Consider the following 18,273-nt stretch of genomic DNA (forward strand, 5'->3'; position numbering starts at 1 on the left):
AATCATGAATTGGTGATAGGGAATCTTTTATGGAATGTGTGTGCTGTATCTTTAACTTTATTGTGATGCTTTTCATTGGGTTTGCATTGTTTTGACCAGTTTATTCCTTTGTCCAGCCATTTGTTTTTTGAATGACAGCTCCCATAGACTCTAGCCAACAGGGCCAGTGATGGGGCCTCAAGGAATTATATCTGTTCTTTTGTGAACTTCTTTCAGTTCTACAGTTTTCTACAGTACAATGACTTATGTTTCCTTTCCTATTCAGATGAAATGTTAGTCAATCTTCCAGCTAAAGAGGAATTCAGAGGGACTCGCAAATCCACCAAGCAAAGCAAACAGGACATTAACTCACTCATAGTAAATATTAGAACTGTGCATAGGTGGACATTTGAAGGTCACTCTCCACCCTACATGATGGCAGAAGAACTAGAAGGATCATTATAAAAAAATATCTGTAGAGACAACAAACATTCCTCAACACTTTTTCAAGCTTATCTTTCCAACAACACTAGTGCTATTTTTTTATTTTTTTCTCCTGAAATGTTTGTTCACTTGCTTTATTTTGCAAGCACTACATACAAATGGTGACAGCAATAGGAAGTGTAGCGACAGTAGCATGGTGATCTTTGTGAACTCTCCGCTTTGTTTTGAAGTTCTGAGTACAGGGGAGGAGGAATAGTGGTGTGGTGACCATAAACAATGCTAAAGAAAACTTTGGAACATACACAACTCATATGCTTCATCACTGAACTATCATAATTCACTTTACAAATGCTATTTTTTAGCTTTTGAATCCAGTGGCTGAGATACTATTCCACTTTAGCATAGCATAAATTAAATATCTGATGGTTCCATTATACAGCCCCTACACTAAATACGAAGGTAGCGATGTAGTTAATCATCAGTATACATGATCTGAAAATGCACTGCACAATCGCAATGCACAATGTACAAAGGCAATGTACAAACACAACACTTATTCACATACTACTCCGTGTACTTCATTATGCTATGACATGCATACCAATCTCTAATGTGCAACTCTGCTGGATACAATCGTTGTGCAATGTCCAAAAATCACTATATTCATAGCACAACTTACATCCATGTATGTCAATAACAAGATACTAGCCATTATACTCAAGTTTTTTTAAAAAATCAAATATGTAAATCATATTTATGCTCATGTTTAAACCTAGATGTAGATTCTTGTATGTGAAAATACAAAGAGGGGACCTCCACAAGAACCAGAGATATTTTTAAAACAAAGAAAACCCAATACATTTGAATAGTAGGAGAAGCATTATGTAAGCTGGCTAGGGAAATAGATTTTCAGGTGATGGCCTCTAAAAATCACTGAATGAGCATCCTTAACACTGTACCGCAGAAGCAAACAAGGAAGGGGGAGAGAAATTTATAAGGTAAAGAAAAAACAATTAGTTCAATAGTTGAAGCTGCAAAAACAAAAACTCTAGCCAATAAATCCTTCTCAACGCATGGATACTGAGTAAATATGCTGAGACAGTGCTATAAACAGAATGGTTTGTGTGGGGAAGAATTGTATCTCATGTCACACACATTCCCACACAAAAATGTGTACCCACAACAACAGCCCTAGAAGTGTATTACACATATAAATAGTAGGGAGTGAGTTATCAGAGGGTGGTATCATATTTTCCTCATCACACATATTTTTCTCACTACATATTATAAAACACTATGCACCCCCCTTCCATCAAGCAGAACTGCAGAGAAGAGTCACAAACAAGAAAGAATTAGTTTGCATTTATAACAAGATGAACTAAGGTCATGTTAGAATCATGGTCCTTGCATGAGAATGCTTGACTTCCTTCACCAAATTCTACTGCAAATCCGATTGACCCCTTTATATACATTCAAAACTGTCTGATGCACAGATTTAAAGGAGACTTAACCATAAAGCTCAGCTCTGAATATGCTAACAACCAAAGCCAATTCTTGGACACATCATGATATTGCATCACTTTTAAGAAAGTACCACTCACTCACTTTCTAACTCGACAGTACATCATTGCAAACCCCCTCCCCTCCTTATTTATGGACATCATAAAATCTGCTGTAGCATCAATTTAAACATCTGCGATATTCTGTCCTTCTATATGTAAAAGGCAGTTTCAGAGACATCATTTGGGATGGCTATGATTCAATAAAATATCAGGTACACCGATTGATGCTGAAAGATTTGGACAGCATACAGAAATGGCAGCTTTGATCTCCTTATTCAGATGAGTCATGAAATTTTGTGTTGCTATGTTAGTCCTCCTTACTCAGCACTTCTAATCATCCAGACTAGATGAGGATTATGAGTTTTGTTGTCTCACACTATCAAAGAGCAACACGCTAGTGAAGGTGGTACTATGCCAACTATGCTAGGTGGGGATCAATTTTCATCTGTGGTTCATTCTTGGTGGATCAGAAATGCTATCTTCCAGTTCCTCTTTAAATTAATGTTCAGCTAGTTTGGGAGGCAGAGGCCTGAGTTTAGAGTTGCTATGAGGGCAGGCTAACATTTGCATTTGTGGTCATTTTTAATGAGACTTCGACTATTTGGGGATCTGGGGTTCATTTACAAATATCCTAAAGGCCACAATATGGAGCTGGAGACAACATGGGTCATATCTTCTGCACCCTAGCAGATGGGAACGACATACAAACACAGTAATGAAAAGTTATGAAAGGGGATATCAAGTGTGTGTGTGCATGCAAGTGCATGTAGATACAGTAGAGTCTCACTTATCCAACATAAACCGGTCGGCAGAACGTTGGATAATCCAGAACGTTGAATAAGTGAGTGTTGGATAAGTGAGACTCTACTGTATATATAGATATATAGATAGATATAGGCATGCTGACAGAATTGAGATTCCTATTCTGGTTAATTCCCAAAGTGGCTGCCACTCATATCTCACATGCATGCACACAACAACAACAACACTTACCTTGGAATAAACTAGATCCATCCCATTCAAGCGTGTATAAGCTTGCTTGACAGCGTAAAATTTTAATATACTTTAAGAGTTTGTCCCAATGGGGTTTATAGTACTCACATCCAGGTATAAATGAATAGAATCTCAGTCTTTTAATCTAAAACTGGAAACAATACAGAGTATGACCCCATGTATATGCAAAGAATATCCACAGAAACATGAAACCACAGATAATGTCATGCCTAATCGAATTGAAGAACTTGTGGCCCAGGAATACCATAGAGACGTCACCCTGAAGCACTTTAAAAATGCCTATAGATGACATATTTTGTTGGACATAAATAAATGAAATCGGGGTAACTAGTCCTGCAGTGAAGAGGATTGTACCATAACCCCATATGAACCTACTACTCTGAGACTGTATCGTCATATACTTAACATTTTATTAGGGCTGCAACATTTAATTAATTGGTTCTATGAGTCCACTAAAATTAATTGACTAAATGGTGCCCCTCACTAATTGCACAGCACAAGAATGTTTTACGCTCCCAGACATTTTAAGACTTCATTTTTAAAAGAATAGACAGATAGATAGATAGATAGATAGATAGATCTTAGAAAAGATCTTATTTTCATTTTCATTGTCTTCTGAAGACATTTTAAATGTTTGGGGGTTTTTTCACTATGTTTGGTGGTGTTTTATATTTTATGGGCTAATAGTCCTTCCTACAGTCTCTTGACACGCAAAATCCAATGAAGGTGGGAAGTGATGAAGCAAGTCTTATAGAATGCAGTGGGACAGCAAAAAGTGAAAGACTGTTCCCACTTCATTTTCCCCCCAGAAGTAGAAGGATCTTCTTGGATTCTGATCTTTTGGTTTAAGCTGGATGCTGTTGTATGCCTTCAAGTCACTTAAGGCATTTCTAAAATGGGCTTTGTTCAAAGAAAGTTTGCCTTTGCCTTCCTCTGAGCCTGGAAGAGTGTAGGTTACCCAGGGCTAACCAGTGGTTTCATGACCAAGTGGGAATACAAATCAGGATCTCCAGAGGTATCTTCCAGTGTTCAAACTCTATCATCCTGGTGCTTCTCTGGGTGGTATAGATGCAATACATATTTTTTAAATGAGATAGATCCAGATTTAGTCATCCTTCTATAAACTCACTGAGGTCCTATAGATTTCCATAGTATTAGGCTATACATTGGAGCCCCTGGTGGCGCAGTGGATTAAACTGCTGAGCTGAACTTGCTGACGGAAAGGTCGGCGGTTCGAATCCAGGGAGAGGGGGTGAGCTCCCACTGTTAGCCCTGGCTTCTGCCAACCTAGCAGTTCAAAAACATGCAAATGTAAGTAGATCAATAGGTACCGCTCCCATGGAAAGGTAACACGTTTCATGTAATCATGCCAGCCACATGACCTTGGAGGTATCTATAGACAACGCCGACTCTTCGGCATAGAAATGGAGATGAGCACCACCCCCCAGAGTTGGACACTACTAGACTTAATGTCAGGGGGAAACCTTTACCTTTATCTAGTCTATACATTACTGAATCTGCATAAATCTGATAAATATGAATACATCTTGGAAAAATGGATTGAGCACCACCTTGAGTATCTGTATCAGGAGAACGGCAGTATAAAAACAAAGTGAATAAATAAAAATAAATAAATATTAAAATGGGGAATTCCTACTTTCTCTCTCACACAGGAGTGAACCTCCAAAATGAAACCTGCCTGATATACGTAATTATCAGAGAAATCTCAGGTTTTTATTTTGAATCAACATACCCATCTTGGGGGTCCTTTGAAGGTCTGAAAAGCAACCCATATGTTTAGAAATAAATAGGTGTTCAAAATATTTTACTTTTAATTAATCCAGAAGGAAGCAACTTTGGCAGGGGCAAAATTTAACCTTCCCTCAAAACATGGGTTGTCTTGATTTTAAAAAAATTCCCTGTAAGAATGAATTTCCTTTACAAAACCAATTTAGGAATACAGTAGAGTCTCACTAATCCAAGCTAAACGGGCCGGCAGAAGCTTGGATAAGCGAATATCTTGGATAATAAGGAGGGATTAAGGAAAAGCCTATTAAACATCATATTAGGTTATGATTTTACAAATTAAGCACCAAAACATCATATTATAAAACAAATTTGACAGAAAAAGTAGTTCAATACGCAGTAATGTTATATTGTAATTACTGTCTTTACGAATTTAGCACCAAAATATCACGATATATTGAAAACATTGACTACAAAAATGGCTTGGATTATCCAGAGGCTTGGATAAGCGAGGCTTGGATAAGTGAGACTCTACTCTACTATGTTTTCATTAAAGCAACATTCTCTATGTAGCTACAGAGGAAGAGCTATACTTTTTGATGTTTCCAGAAGCTTGATTCTCTTTGCTGGGATCAACAACCAAAATCTACTAGGCATGGCTGGGGGACCAAGACACCAGTAAAATTATAATGGGCCACAATTTTACCCTTAGGACATGTGTTACCCATTCCTGTATCCATCCTTGAAACATTTCTGGACAGCAGGAAGGTATTTCCATCCTTCAGATAGAAAGAAAGAAATTAATCTATGATATTATCAACCCATTTGATGCAAGCTATCTATCAAACAGGAGGTGAGGTTTTCTAGATCCCTCACAGCTCACACTGTTAGCCGTAACATTCAAGCCACTAATTTGTTTTGGATATTTCTAGGCAGTCATCTATGCCAAATGGCAATCAAAGCAGTGTGCAAAGTTAAACAGAATCAAAACATTAAGAATACATAAATAATCCTGAAAGCTAGAAGAGCCAGCTGGACTAAAAACCACGAAAAATACTTTAGAGATAAGCTAAAATAATTGCACAGGAGTCTCCGGTGGCTCAGTGTGTTAAAGCGCTGAGCTGCTGAACTTGCAGACCAAAAGGTCCTAGGTTCAAACCCGGGGAGCGGACTGAGCGCCCGCTGTTAGCTCCAGCTTCTGCCAACCTAACAGTTCGAAAACATGCAAATGTGAGTAGATCAATAGGTACCGCTCCAGCGGGAAGGTAACAGCATTCCATGCAGTCATGCCAGCCACATGACCTTGGAGGTGTCTACGGACAACGGCGGCTCTTCGGCCTAGAAATGGAGATGAGCTCCAACCCCCAGAGTCGGACACGACTGGACGTCAGGGGAAACCTTTACCTTTACCTAAAATAATTGCACAGTCCTCTGTCATCAAAGGGACACCCCTTCCCCAAAATCCATTGACAAAATAGCAGCCAAGAAGAAAGCAAATGTGTTGTGGCAAGGTTCATATTCCTCAAAGTGGGCACTAGTGTTGACAGTGCTCTGAAGTGCTTAACAAAGGACAGAATGCAAAGCAGAACAGTTCTTGCCGATCCTAAGGGTGATATTGATTGGTGACGGGGCCTCTTAAGGTATCAAGCCCACTACAAGATATCAGCAATGTTAGGTATCTACCAATGTCAATCAACAGTCCCTGGAAAGATCTAGTCTTGTGACTTCTTTTCCTCAGTGATGCTACCAAAGGTTTGCCTAATCAGAACTACCTCAGGCCCTGTGATTGTGGTACCAAAAGCTGAGATTAGAGACAACTCTTTCTTCTATCATAAGAAAGGGGCCCCAGTGGTATTAGAAGGCACAACTTATGGAGAAATCATTAAGCACAATGCATGAAACATCCACTACATGTGCGCCGAGTATACTAATCAAATAAAAACACCACTAAGTAATGAGAAAAATATGGATTTGTGTTCTGTTCAAGTACCACCCCCACCCTGAGATTTCTCTACTTGTCTTGAGAACTGGAGAATCTGAATGCCGCCTGTTTAGTTATCCAGAGTGAGCAATGAGACCACCACATTTCCCTCCTCCCTTTGGGGAGGTGATAGAGATTGGTTTCAGAGGTAAAACAAGTAACAGACAGTGGATATAATAGCAATGTGAAGGTGAACATATGAGGATGGCATGAGGGTACCCCACTGAGAGTCTCTCAAAGCCTGAAACTGTCATTCTATTATATGTAGTACCTTTAAGCTTGCAATCAGAATTTCTCAGAAATTTTACAACTTCCCTGAACAGAGTTTTATTTCTGAAAATAAAACTTACCAGGTATTGTGCAAGGTAGATTAAAAGGTATACATGGAGGAGCATTAAGAAGTCTTAACCTTTCAATGGAGGAGGATTGCCAGGATTCAGTCATCACAAACCCAAAAAAGGTACGGCTGCGGTTCCCGAAACAGCAATGCAAAGATTACAGAAATACCATTGAACAGAGCAAGAGCTGCGTCACTATAAATCATAGGACTGAGGTATGCAGATATTTAAGCAAGAAGAACTGAGTATACACGTTCCATTAAAGAACTGCAAAGCACCCGCCTCCTTACACCACAAATCAGTCTATTTATTGCTCATTTCAGTTTCACCATTAAGGTGACTACTAGAGATAAAACTGGATCACAAAAGCATCCAAAGTCAGAAGTTTCTTTCAATTTGCAAGAATACATTTCTCTTTCTCCCTCTTATAAAAATGAGGCAAACATACTAATAAAACAAATCGGTAAGAGCACATGTAAGAAATTTCAGAAGTTGGGTAATGTTGGGGGGGGGGGGTGAGGAAAGGAGAAAAAAGATGGAAAAGGAAAATGAGTTGGACAGTTTGATCCCATTAGCAGCCTATATCTCAGGTAAGGCATATTTGGCTGGAACCTGCAATAAGACCATTGTAACATGGTGAGAAAAGGAGGTAGAACTTGAAAGTAGTATGTCATACTGGGGGTTTCCGTGTCTGTGAGGTGGGAAATCCATGTTAATTTTTTTACCTGAACATTGAATGAACTGACAAAGATACTAAGCTTGTTCTGTATGGTGTTCTACATTTTGGACTAAACATGGCATGGATTTATTGCCCCACTGACATGGGAGGTACCCATCACTACTGGAGAATCATTACCTACAGAAAGGTTTCACATTTTTAAAAAGGGACAAAATTAGTTTGCCTATAACATTTTCTTGTGATCTTTCACAGTTATGTTTGATGGGCATTTGGATGGGAAGTAATTATATTATCAGTCTTATGCTTACCACCACCACCATAAAAAATCAGTGAAAAGAAAGGAAAAAAGAAGTTAGTTCTTTCTTTATTTTCTGTCTGCCAAGAGACAATATTATTTTTTTATTTAAGCAGGACATCATTTCTTAAATAATTTTATTGTTTTTAAAGCAGTGTTTTTATTTTTATTATAATTATGTTGTAAATGTGCTTAAACTGATTTTAACCACATGCTTTCTTCATGGATTTGTTTGATTGTTTTTTACTTTTATAAATTATTTGCAGTGTTTTCTTTAATTAGCATAAACTACTTTGAGCCCTGTGCCAGGGCAAAGGTGGGATATAAATTCAGGAAGGAAGGCAGGGAGGAAGGCACAAATCATTGTATAATGGAACAAAGTGATTTAAAATATTGTAATACATAATGGCAACAGATTGCTTTTCAAACAATGGGAACAAATTGCTTTTAAAAATTAATTTTCTGAGTGTTCACAGGAGGATACAATACAACATTGGGGAAGAGGAGCCAATTTTTAGTATCTTCTAAACAGATAGGTTTAGCAATCACCGCAGTGACCAATTTTGCTTAAAATACAGCCTTACACATATGAAAGCTATGTCCCCCAAACCTTTTGGGGGGGGACCCAACTTCCTTTTATGGGGGAAGGAAGTTAGTTTCAGTTACTGGAAATGACTAGGAACAGCAATTTACCATTTAAATAGTGCTCCTGACAGTGTTTAACATAAAAAAGTTTCCAGCCACTCCCAATTTTAATGCATTTTCTTTTGCAACTTCAGATGGTGACAGGACAAAATGTAAAAATAAACTAAACACAATTAAGCCAATCCCTGCCTGTTGAGTTACCCCAAAAACAGCTGGAGGAAAGGATTTACAGAAGGTTGCCTGCTGCCTATTTCTCCGCAAGACTCATTGGATGACAAGGAAAAGAAGAGGATGCCTCCTTCTCTAACCAATTGTGATCCGGATGTCATTCTTGTTCTGTGTCTTACAAAAGCCTTTCAATATTGACAACTGAATGATAGTAGCTTCAAATATCTGAAAAATTATCTGGAAACCGCTCTTCTCAAAATAATGATAGAAGTGGGCCCAAATGATATCAGAAGAAGTGTTATATGTCTCCATACATAAATGGCAGGCTTACATAACAGGTGATAAAATAAAGACAATCTTTTCCTTGTTTTTTTTTAAATACAAGGACAACCATATCTGTATGGCCCGCATATTTTGACTATATTTGAGGTGGAAGCATACCATAGAATTGTACCAGGAGAACTAGTAGTCAGGTCCACAAATACTTCCAGGAGACGAGAGGTGGGATATTTTTTGAAATATAGGTAAGTGAAACCATGGATATCAAATCTGTACTGTACATATAAAAAGTTTCTCTCTCACAGAAACCAAGCGACACCACAAGAAGATCATAGCCTCTCAGATTTATCTTAAAACAAGAAAAGATTAAAACAGGAGCCAGCATGGTGCAGTGTTTTGAGTATTGGGCTGGCACTCTAGAAGATCAGAGTTCAATTCCCTGCAAAGCTATGGAAACCCACTGGCTGACCTTGGGCAAATTATACACTCTCTGCTTTAGAGAAAGGCAATACGCAAACCTCACTGGGATAAATATTTTAAGTATGCGGTCACCATAAGTCAGAGTTTATGCGAAGGCACATAACAAGAGGAGTTTAAAACATAAATTGTCTAGTGATACAAAGGCATGTGTTTCACTGGTCAGGATGCTGACTGAGATAATAAACATCTTGGTTTCATAACATTCAGCACCTTGAGGGAAAGATGCCAAAGGCTGAAGGGCAATCTAAGCCATGCCCTGCAAAATGCCATTGCAGACAGATGATAGTGTTTGCCTTCTGTCAGACTAAGAGACGGGGTAAAGGAAAGCTTAAGAAAGCTTCTGAATATAGACCAAGTCCAAAGGTGAAAAAGGGAATACGTGCGCGCACACATACACACACACACACACACATATATATATAATGCCTCTACCTTGTGTCTCCTTGAGACCTCCCTTTGATCTGCAAGCTCGTTTCAAAGACTCCATTAGGAAGAAAGTGGTGTTTGCGACAGTGGGATGCTGATTAATTAGGCTTCAAATGAGTGTGTCTCTGATTTACTGCAACCACGTCCCCCATTAAGCCGGGATCCTGCGTGGGAGTCACAGCAGTGTTTAATTTGAGGACTAACCCCCACCCTGGGGCCCTGGCAAGATGCACAGAGGGAAGGTGCTTGCTGTTGAGAAACCGCAGTGAAGAAATAACACTTGTTCGCAGAGACCAGGACTCTTCCTCATTGTTCTGTTTTGCAGCAGCAATATCATTTATTATTTGACTATGTTATTAGCATTTGATTGTCATTTTTGGCACCAGAAACTCCTTTTCCTTAACACATGCAGGAACCTTTTCAGCTCAGGGCTGTTCTAGAAAAAGTGGAGCTTACCTTTATAAAAATAAGATGAAAGATTTGGGAGGGGAGGGAGGGTTGGCTTGCAAAAGCCTTTGGGAAAAAGGAAAAGTTTCTTTTTATTACAGGGGGATAGAATGCTACAAGTTTGTTTTCTTTTAGTGCTGTGAGAGCTTGTTCCCATTTTAGTTTTTGTAAACCACCTTGTGAACCAGAAAGTCAGCATGGTGTAATGGTTTGACTATGAATTTGGAGACAGAGTTCAAATCCCTGCTCAGTCATGGAAACACACTGTGTGACCTTAGGCAAATCATACTTTTTCAGCCTCAGAGGAAGGTAAAATCAAATCCACCTCTGAACCTATCTTGCCAGTATTGCCTCATGATAGATAACAATAAGTTGGAAAGAACTTGAAGGCATATATAAACAACAACAAACCATCTAGAGTCCTGGGCTGGGGAAATGGCAAGACACAAATAAATTCAAGAAGGGCTGCCACAAAAAGGAGAGACAGACTTGTTCTCTGCTGCTCAAAAGGGTAGAATTAAGTGTAATAGTTTGCAATTACAGGAGGGTAGATTTCAATTGAACATTAGAATGAACTAATTATCTGAAGGTGGGGTCTTCTTCTTTAGATGTCTTCAGAAAGAATCTGCTAAGCATGCTTCATCTGGAGATCCTGCACTGAGCCAGTGGTTGGACTCGATGGCCATGAAGCCACTTCCAACTCTATAATTCTATTAATAAGGGCCACCAAACTACCCCACAGGAGAAAAGGGATCATTTTCACTCCAAGAAATACCTGCAGTGCCTGTAGTGACCAACACTTTTCATATGTGTCAGATTACATATCCCACCAGAATGTAACCCCACTGAGAGCTTGACACATCTGGAGAGCACCCCAAATAATGAAAGGTGATAGTCATTATAAAATGTCAAAAAACAGAATTATGTATGTAGGAAGGTAGAAATGACTTTGGAGTTCATGTAGTACAAACCCATTTTATAACAAGATGTGGATATAAAATGCATTGAACCCCCCTTTTCATTTCAGCATGATTTTTCAGGATCTTCCTTGGCACAATAGAGCTAATGGAAGAAGCAAATAAGAATAGACTTCCACTGAGCTTTTGGACTGAGACAACTGCTGATTTGAAGTCAAATATTGAAGGCCAATTCCTGTTGTGGTTTTTCACGTTGTCATTTAAATATATATTCGTGAAGATTTACCCTGTGTACCCTATCATGATACCACTGAAAATACCTTATATCCAATCAGAATATTGATCACTCTAGCCCACCGCCTTCTACTCTGATTGGCAGCAGCTTCCCAGCTTCTCAAGTTACTATTTACAAACAAGATTAATATCCTCCAAAAACAAGATTCAAGGTGACTAACCTCAAAAGGCACAAAACAGGCACTGCTCAAATAAAAGCAAGGCTAATGATTTACGTGTTTAATTCATTTGAAATTAATATTATTTTACACCCTTAAACATCTCTCAAAGATGCCAAGATTTGAATCAAGAACAACCTGTATGTAAAGTCTGTCCCTCTCTCTTCCTTGTACGGATTAGTATCTTTTATGTGCATATAATTAATCCATGTGTCCGATTCTGTCTACCGAAAATGAAAAGACGAAGATGATGGGACTGCTCAGTCAGGGTATCCTAATATACTTATGAACTAATTGCTTGTGATCTTGGATTATGGGAAAGAAAGCAAGCTCATGCCAAAATCGTGCTCCCATTTTCTTTTTAATTTTTTTTTCCAAATTGGTTTACCAATCCTCTCTGCATCCACGATCTTACCAAGGTGGGTAATCTTTCCAAGAGAAAACAGGAGGGAACAGCTTGAATGCTCAAGACCTTTGAATTAGGAGGGAGATTTTTTATCTTAGCACCCTTAGTGGATGCCCACTTTTAGAACTTCATGTCAATTATGCCAAAAATACACCACGTCAGAATCCTTCTTCAAGAACATATTTTTATATACATAAATAAAATGCCAGTGGGTGAGCCTAAATCTTTTAAATGGCTGTTTAACAGTAATAGATATTTCACAAACCATGAAACATGAACATTCGAAAACATACATTTCTTCATCAAGGCAAGCTTGTGGGGTGGGGGACAGAGAGAATGCTCTGAATATATCTTGTTGCTACAGAAGGCAGGATAGTCCCATACGCACTCGCTTTTCAGGGACTGCTCTTGCTAGCATATCCTAACATAACCCTTAAGCAATTGATACGTAGTTAATTCTCAAGTCTATTAATTCAGAGGACCTGTCATTAAACTTCTGTACAAGCAGAGCATGGGAAGTTAATACATCCGATAGCACCCAAACTCTGGCATCGGATCCTTTGCATTTCTGTAGTATTTGGACACTAAAATGCAATAGAATAATAGATGCATGATAAGTGGAAGATTTACATATTAATAACTATCCGTAAGTATCACAGGGCAGATTGAGCTGGAGTGGGGGTGCAGAAGAAAGAGGAAAGAAAGAGACTTTCTTGTATAGATAGAATTTCATCTTAATCATTTCCTTCCTGCAGTTACCTGATTTCCCTATTCTTATAATTCTTATATTCTCCCCCCCCCCCCCCCCAATAATGTCGCTTGGAAATGTAAGCCCTCTTTCTTCTCCAATACATCATTTAGATCCCTGGTTGTTGTTTTGCCCCACTTATTTTATATTTCTATGAGTAAGAAAGCCAGAGCTCCACCATAATGGCTTTCTTCCCAAACCAAGGGAACAGTGCCAGGCAATTCATTTTCATGTCTTTACAAGATTCTGAACTGGAACTGTAGGAATTTGCAGAAATATGTCACATTTGTGCAAGCATGCTAGCAAAAGAAAGCTATGACAGGCTAACATTTTTCAGACTTATGCCCACCTAATAATAAGCCGTTATGTAGAGTGAGCACTTGCATACAACTTTGAAACATATGTAGCTGCTGGGAGATCTTGTCCCCACTCTTTTCTCCCATGCAATCTCTCTTTTCTTTCCTATGGTTCCCCGTTCTGTATTCTTTCCTCTCATTGGCAAATGCCTCTCTTAGATCATCATTCCCCGTTAAAATTTCATTACGTACATACATTTTATTTCTTAGATGGGCAAGTTCATGCTGAGACACTATGCTAAAACAGTAATTCGCTAAAAAAGCAAAGTGCGTTGAAGGGCTTTAAAAAGGATTGTGGCATAATACGGAATGGCTGATTTTTTTTTTTTTTTGAAAAACACACATATATAACTGCAGCCAACCCTATATATCCCTATAATCAGTTTGGATCCTGGCAATTTCCTATATGGTGTTCACTCACTAGATAGATAGATGATGTATACCCTTATATTGCAATTTTCTCCATCAGTCTGGACTACAATGTTCAACACTTTGCACCAAATGTTGGCAGGGCTGATGGGTGCTGGAGTCCCACATGTCCGCTAGAACATGGCCAGTGAAGGCTCCGACTATTGATCCCACTAGCCTAGCCCAGCACATGAATATATAAATTAAATAAATAAATAAATAAATAAACAATGAAGGTGGCTCTCTAGAAATTTGGAGGAAAGCCTTACCCAAATCTACACCTTGAAGTGAAAGAACTCCCTGCAAAATGGGACCCTCTCCAGACCTTTGGATGGAAAAACCACAGAAAGCCATGGGCTCTCGGACAAATTGCAGCACCCTTCTCCAACCCGGCCTCTTTCTCAATATACAAAGGACTACAACTCTAAGAATCCCCTTTGCTGTGCTTCCCAGATTTGCCCCACTCTTTTCTGAGGGATCCTTAGAGTTGTCCAAGCCATCTGAAAGGCATCCCAGGATGAGGAAGGTTGAACTTACAATATTGCTAATATCAGGCCCTTCCGCAGGTTCAGTTCTTGGACATAATCCTTTGTGGATGCAAACACAGAACCCAGCTGCCCTGCATTTTCTCTCAAGAATGGCATAAAAAGTGTTTCCTTCCTGCTGAACCATATCAAGCACCAACTGACTATTTATAATCCTTACAACTCCACAACTTCAAGTCCCCAAATTTTCCAGATTTGTGACCCCCTTCAGTTCTATGCCCCCCCCCCCCCAAATCTGCTTTGGGCAATCCATATTTTAAGCAACCCAAACCATAAGTGCCTCACCCCTGCACTCAAATAACTTTGGCCCTCATTTTTTTTTTAAAAAAAAAATCAGGCTAAACTTTAGTCCAGAAAAACTTCTCTGAAGATAAATCCATTGGCTTTTAAAGTACCGAAACATTTTTTCAAGAAATTTCCCCTACAAATAGGCTTTGTTTGAAGGAGTTTCCAAGTGCTATGATCTCAAGTAGGAATTGGCCAGATTTTCAAAGTTTTACCAGATGGATCTGATTTCTGAAGTCAAACTTCTAGTTCTCATGAATTTTGAAACAGGAAGAATGATAAGGATTAAGTGAAATATCCTGAGTAACCAAATCAAAGAAATAAAAATGACAAGAAGATGGAGGAGAGCAAAGAATAGAAAAGGATCTCCTACCTGCAGTCCAGTGACCTGAAGTTTCATGCCTTTCCACAGTCTTCCTTGCAAACAGTGAAGTCCACAGAAAGCTTGAAGCTGGAACAGTGGGGAGAGAGAAGGGCGCAGACTGCTAGGGTTGGAATCCAGCCTTTGCCTCTGTATCTTGTTCTTCCATATCTTTCCCAAAAGAAGGAGGAGGAGGAGAAAAGGGGAGGGAAAGGGGAGAAAGATTAAGATAGATTAGCTGACGTGGGAAAATAGATCTCAGAGGCTGCAATTCTGACCTGTGAGTAAGCTCAGGAGGACCTGTCTCCAGGCAAATAACACCATGACATTTTGCCTTAACAGCAATGGAAGGAGGGTTGAGGTACTACTACAGACAGCCCCAGGATCCCTAGAAACTTTGAGCCAGATCCTTTGGACCGAAGAGGATTGTTTTCCAGTTATGTTTACTCAAGAAAAAGCATAATTAAACAGCAATAACAAAACATACAAGTTCTTGGGAGAGATATACACTTCATGCCTGAAAAGAAACGGAACCCACACAGCAATCAAAAAATATCCCAAAGCTCAGATCTCTCCTGGTGGTGCCCACCTTTCATGGCAGAGATTATATATCAGGTGTAGCCTTTCTCAAGCCCAACTGCATTGTAGAATGAAGGGTCGCTGTTTTTTCGAGCTGTATGGCTATGTTCCAGAAGCATTCTCTCCTGACGTTTCACTCACATCTATGGCAGGCATCCTCAGTGGTTGTGAGGTATATTGGAAACTAGGCAAGGAAATGGGTTGCTGTGAGTTTTCCAGACTGTATGGCCATGTTCCAGACTCATTCTTTCCTGACATTTCACTCACATCTATGACAGGCATGCTCAGAAGTTGTGAGGTATATTGGTATATTGGAAACTAAGCAAAGGAGGTTTATATATCTGTGGAAGGTCCAGGGTGGGAGAAAGAACTCTTGAATGTTGGAATCAAGTATGAATGCTGCAATTAAGCATGACAATTAGAACTGAAAAGCCTTGCAGCTTCAAGGCCTGGCAGATTCCAGCCTGGAGAGATCCTTTGTTGGGAGGTGTTAGCTGACCCTGATTGTTTCATGTCTGGAAGTCGCATTTTCAAAGTGTTGTTCTTTATTTACTGTCCTTTAAGGGTTTTTTAAATACTGCTAGCCACAGGGGAATTCATCAGAGCCAGCTAACATCTCCCAACAAAGGTTTCCCCACCCAGCTGGAATCAGCAAGGCTTTGAAGCTGCAAGGCTTTTCAATGCTAATCAATGTGATTAATTGCAGTATTCACACTTGCCTCCAACACAGAAGAGTTATTTCTCCCACCTTGGACCTTCCACAGATATATAAACCTCCCTTGCCTAGTTTCCAACAGACTTCATAACTTTTGAAGATGCCAGGCTGCCATAGATGTGGGCAAAACGTCAGGAGAGAATACTTCTGGGACATGGCCATACAGCTTGGAAAACTCACAACAACCCAGTGATTCCAGCCAGGAAAGCCTTCGACAACATAGTTTGACACAACTTTACCTGCCATGGTTCAATGCTATGGAATCCTGGGATTTAGCTGGTGCCTCATCAAACTATAAATCCCAGGATTCGACAGCATTGAGCCGTGGCTGTTAAAGTCGTTTCAAACTGCATTCGTTCCACAGTGTAGATGCAGCCTTAGCCTGAGTTCAAGCGAGAATGTTTATTCTGAAATTCGGGGCTGCATCTTATGAAGACTCGAGGGGATCAAAACAGCCTTTACTGGTCGGGGTGCGGGATGGGGATGGAAGCCCTGGCGTTGACATTCTCCGGCTGAGAGGGGAGGTTGCTTGGACATAGAACCAAACCATTGATGCACCCTCCATAATAATAATACTAACAACAACAACAGTAACAACAACAATGGAAGATAAGAAACCTCTACCTCTCTGGAAGAAGGGGCTCGCTCGCTCCTTCTTTCCTTCCTCACCCTACTCCGAAATGAAATCGCTTCTCAAACGTACACATATATCAGAGCCACCTTGGGGCGATCGAGGGGTTCGCTAAAGGGGGGGGGGGTGGATGGATAGACGTGGAGCAGCTAAAGGGGGGAGGCTTTAGCCTACGAGCTGCCTCTGCAAGGTAAACGCAAGCCGATTCCCGCAAACAAATAAGGGCTTCTCAAAGTGGCTCTCCCCCGGTTTCCACCCCAGCCCCCAAAGTTGCCTTCTGGGGAGAAAAACCTGTTTCCACCTTTGCAAGAGACTCCAGAGGAGAAGGGCTCCGGCGAGAAATCCTGGTTTTCATGGGAGTGGAGACTGAGGCAAGAAGCGGCGGCGGCGGCTCCGGTTCGGCTGCTTCGCTCCGGCGCTGTCCGCACCGGTTTGCGAAAGGGCGGGCGAAGGCGGGATATTTTTCCCCTCTCTTTTGCGGGGGGAGCGAACAGGCGCGCCGTTTTCTCCCCTTCTGCCGGCGAGAGACGCTTCTCCGCCAATGGACGGGGCGCTGAGCGCTGATTGGGCGCCGGGATCTGTCTCTCTTCCCCCCCCCCCCCACCTCCCGCATCTGAAGACAGTTCGACGACGCTTTCACTACCCTGGCACACGACTGTGTGGGATGCTGGCAGTGGTCGCTTTAGAATGTCAAAAAGGCTGGTGTATCACCAAGTCTGATGATTCCATAGCACTGAACCAGAGCAGTGGAACAGGGCGAAACAGGTTGCCATTGCTCTCCTCTGAGGCTGAGAGTGTGTGACTTGCTACAGGACACGCAATGGCAATCAATAGCCTGGCAGGAATTTGAACCCTGCTCTCCAAGAGTCTTGTGGTGTATTTCCAATTTGCAAGCCTGTCATTATTTATTTGTTAATGTATATACAGTAGAGTCTCACTTATCCAACATAAACAGGCCGGCAGAATGTTGGATAAGCGAATATGTTGGATAATAAGGAGAGATTAAGGAGAAGCCTATTAAATATCAAATTAGGTTATGATTTTACAAATTAAGCACCAAAACATCATGTTATACAACAAATTTGACAGAAAAAGTAGTTCAATATGCAGTAATGCTACGTAGTAATTACTGTATTTATGAATTTAGCACCAAAAATCACGATGTATTGAAAACACTGACTACAAAAATGTGTTGGATAATGCAGAATGTTGGATAAGTGAATGTTGAATAAGTGAGACTCTCCTGTATTTGCTGAGCCCCCAATAGTGCAGTGGATTAAACCGGTGAGCTGCTGAACTTGTTGACTGAAAGGTTGCCAGTTTGAATCCAAGCAGTAGGGTGAGCTCCTGCTATTTGCCCCAGCTTCTGCCAACCTAGCAGTTGGAA

At 40.3% G+C, this 18,273-nt stretch overlaps 1 protein-coding gene across 3 annotated transcripts in view; it reads right to left on the minus strand.

The window, feature by feature from the left end:
* Positions 1-18,273, minus strand: part of chrm2 (cholinergic receptor muscarinic 2) — a 200,715-nt gene that overhangs the window by 161,552 nt on the left and 20,890 nt on the right. The window contains exons 1-2 of one of the 3 annotated variants that reach the window (XM_016997086.2): positions 17,188-17,455; positions 14,989-15,132 (exon numbers count right to left, since the gene is read on the minus strand). The gene's annotated coding sequence lies outside the window, so the exon portion shown is untranslated. Of the gene's footprint in view, positions 1-14,973; positions 15,133-17,187; positions 17,456-18,273 lie in introns of those variants that run through there. The other 2 variants (XM_008119836.3, XM_016997087.2) reach the window with 2 other exon arrangements.

Source organism: Anolis carolinensis, chromosome 5 (assembly GCF_035594765.1).
Source record: "Anolis carolinensis isolate JA03-04 chromosome 5, rAnoCar3.1.pri, whole genome shotgun sequence".
Lineage (NCBI taxonomy): Eukaryota > Metazoa > Chordata > Lepidosauria > Squamata > Dactyloidae > Anolis > Anolis carolinensis.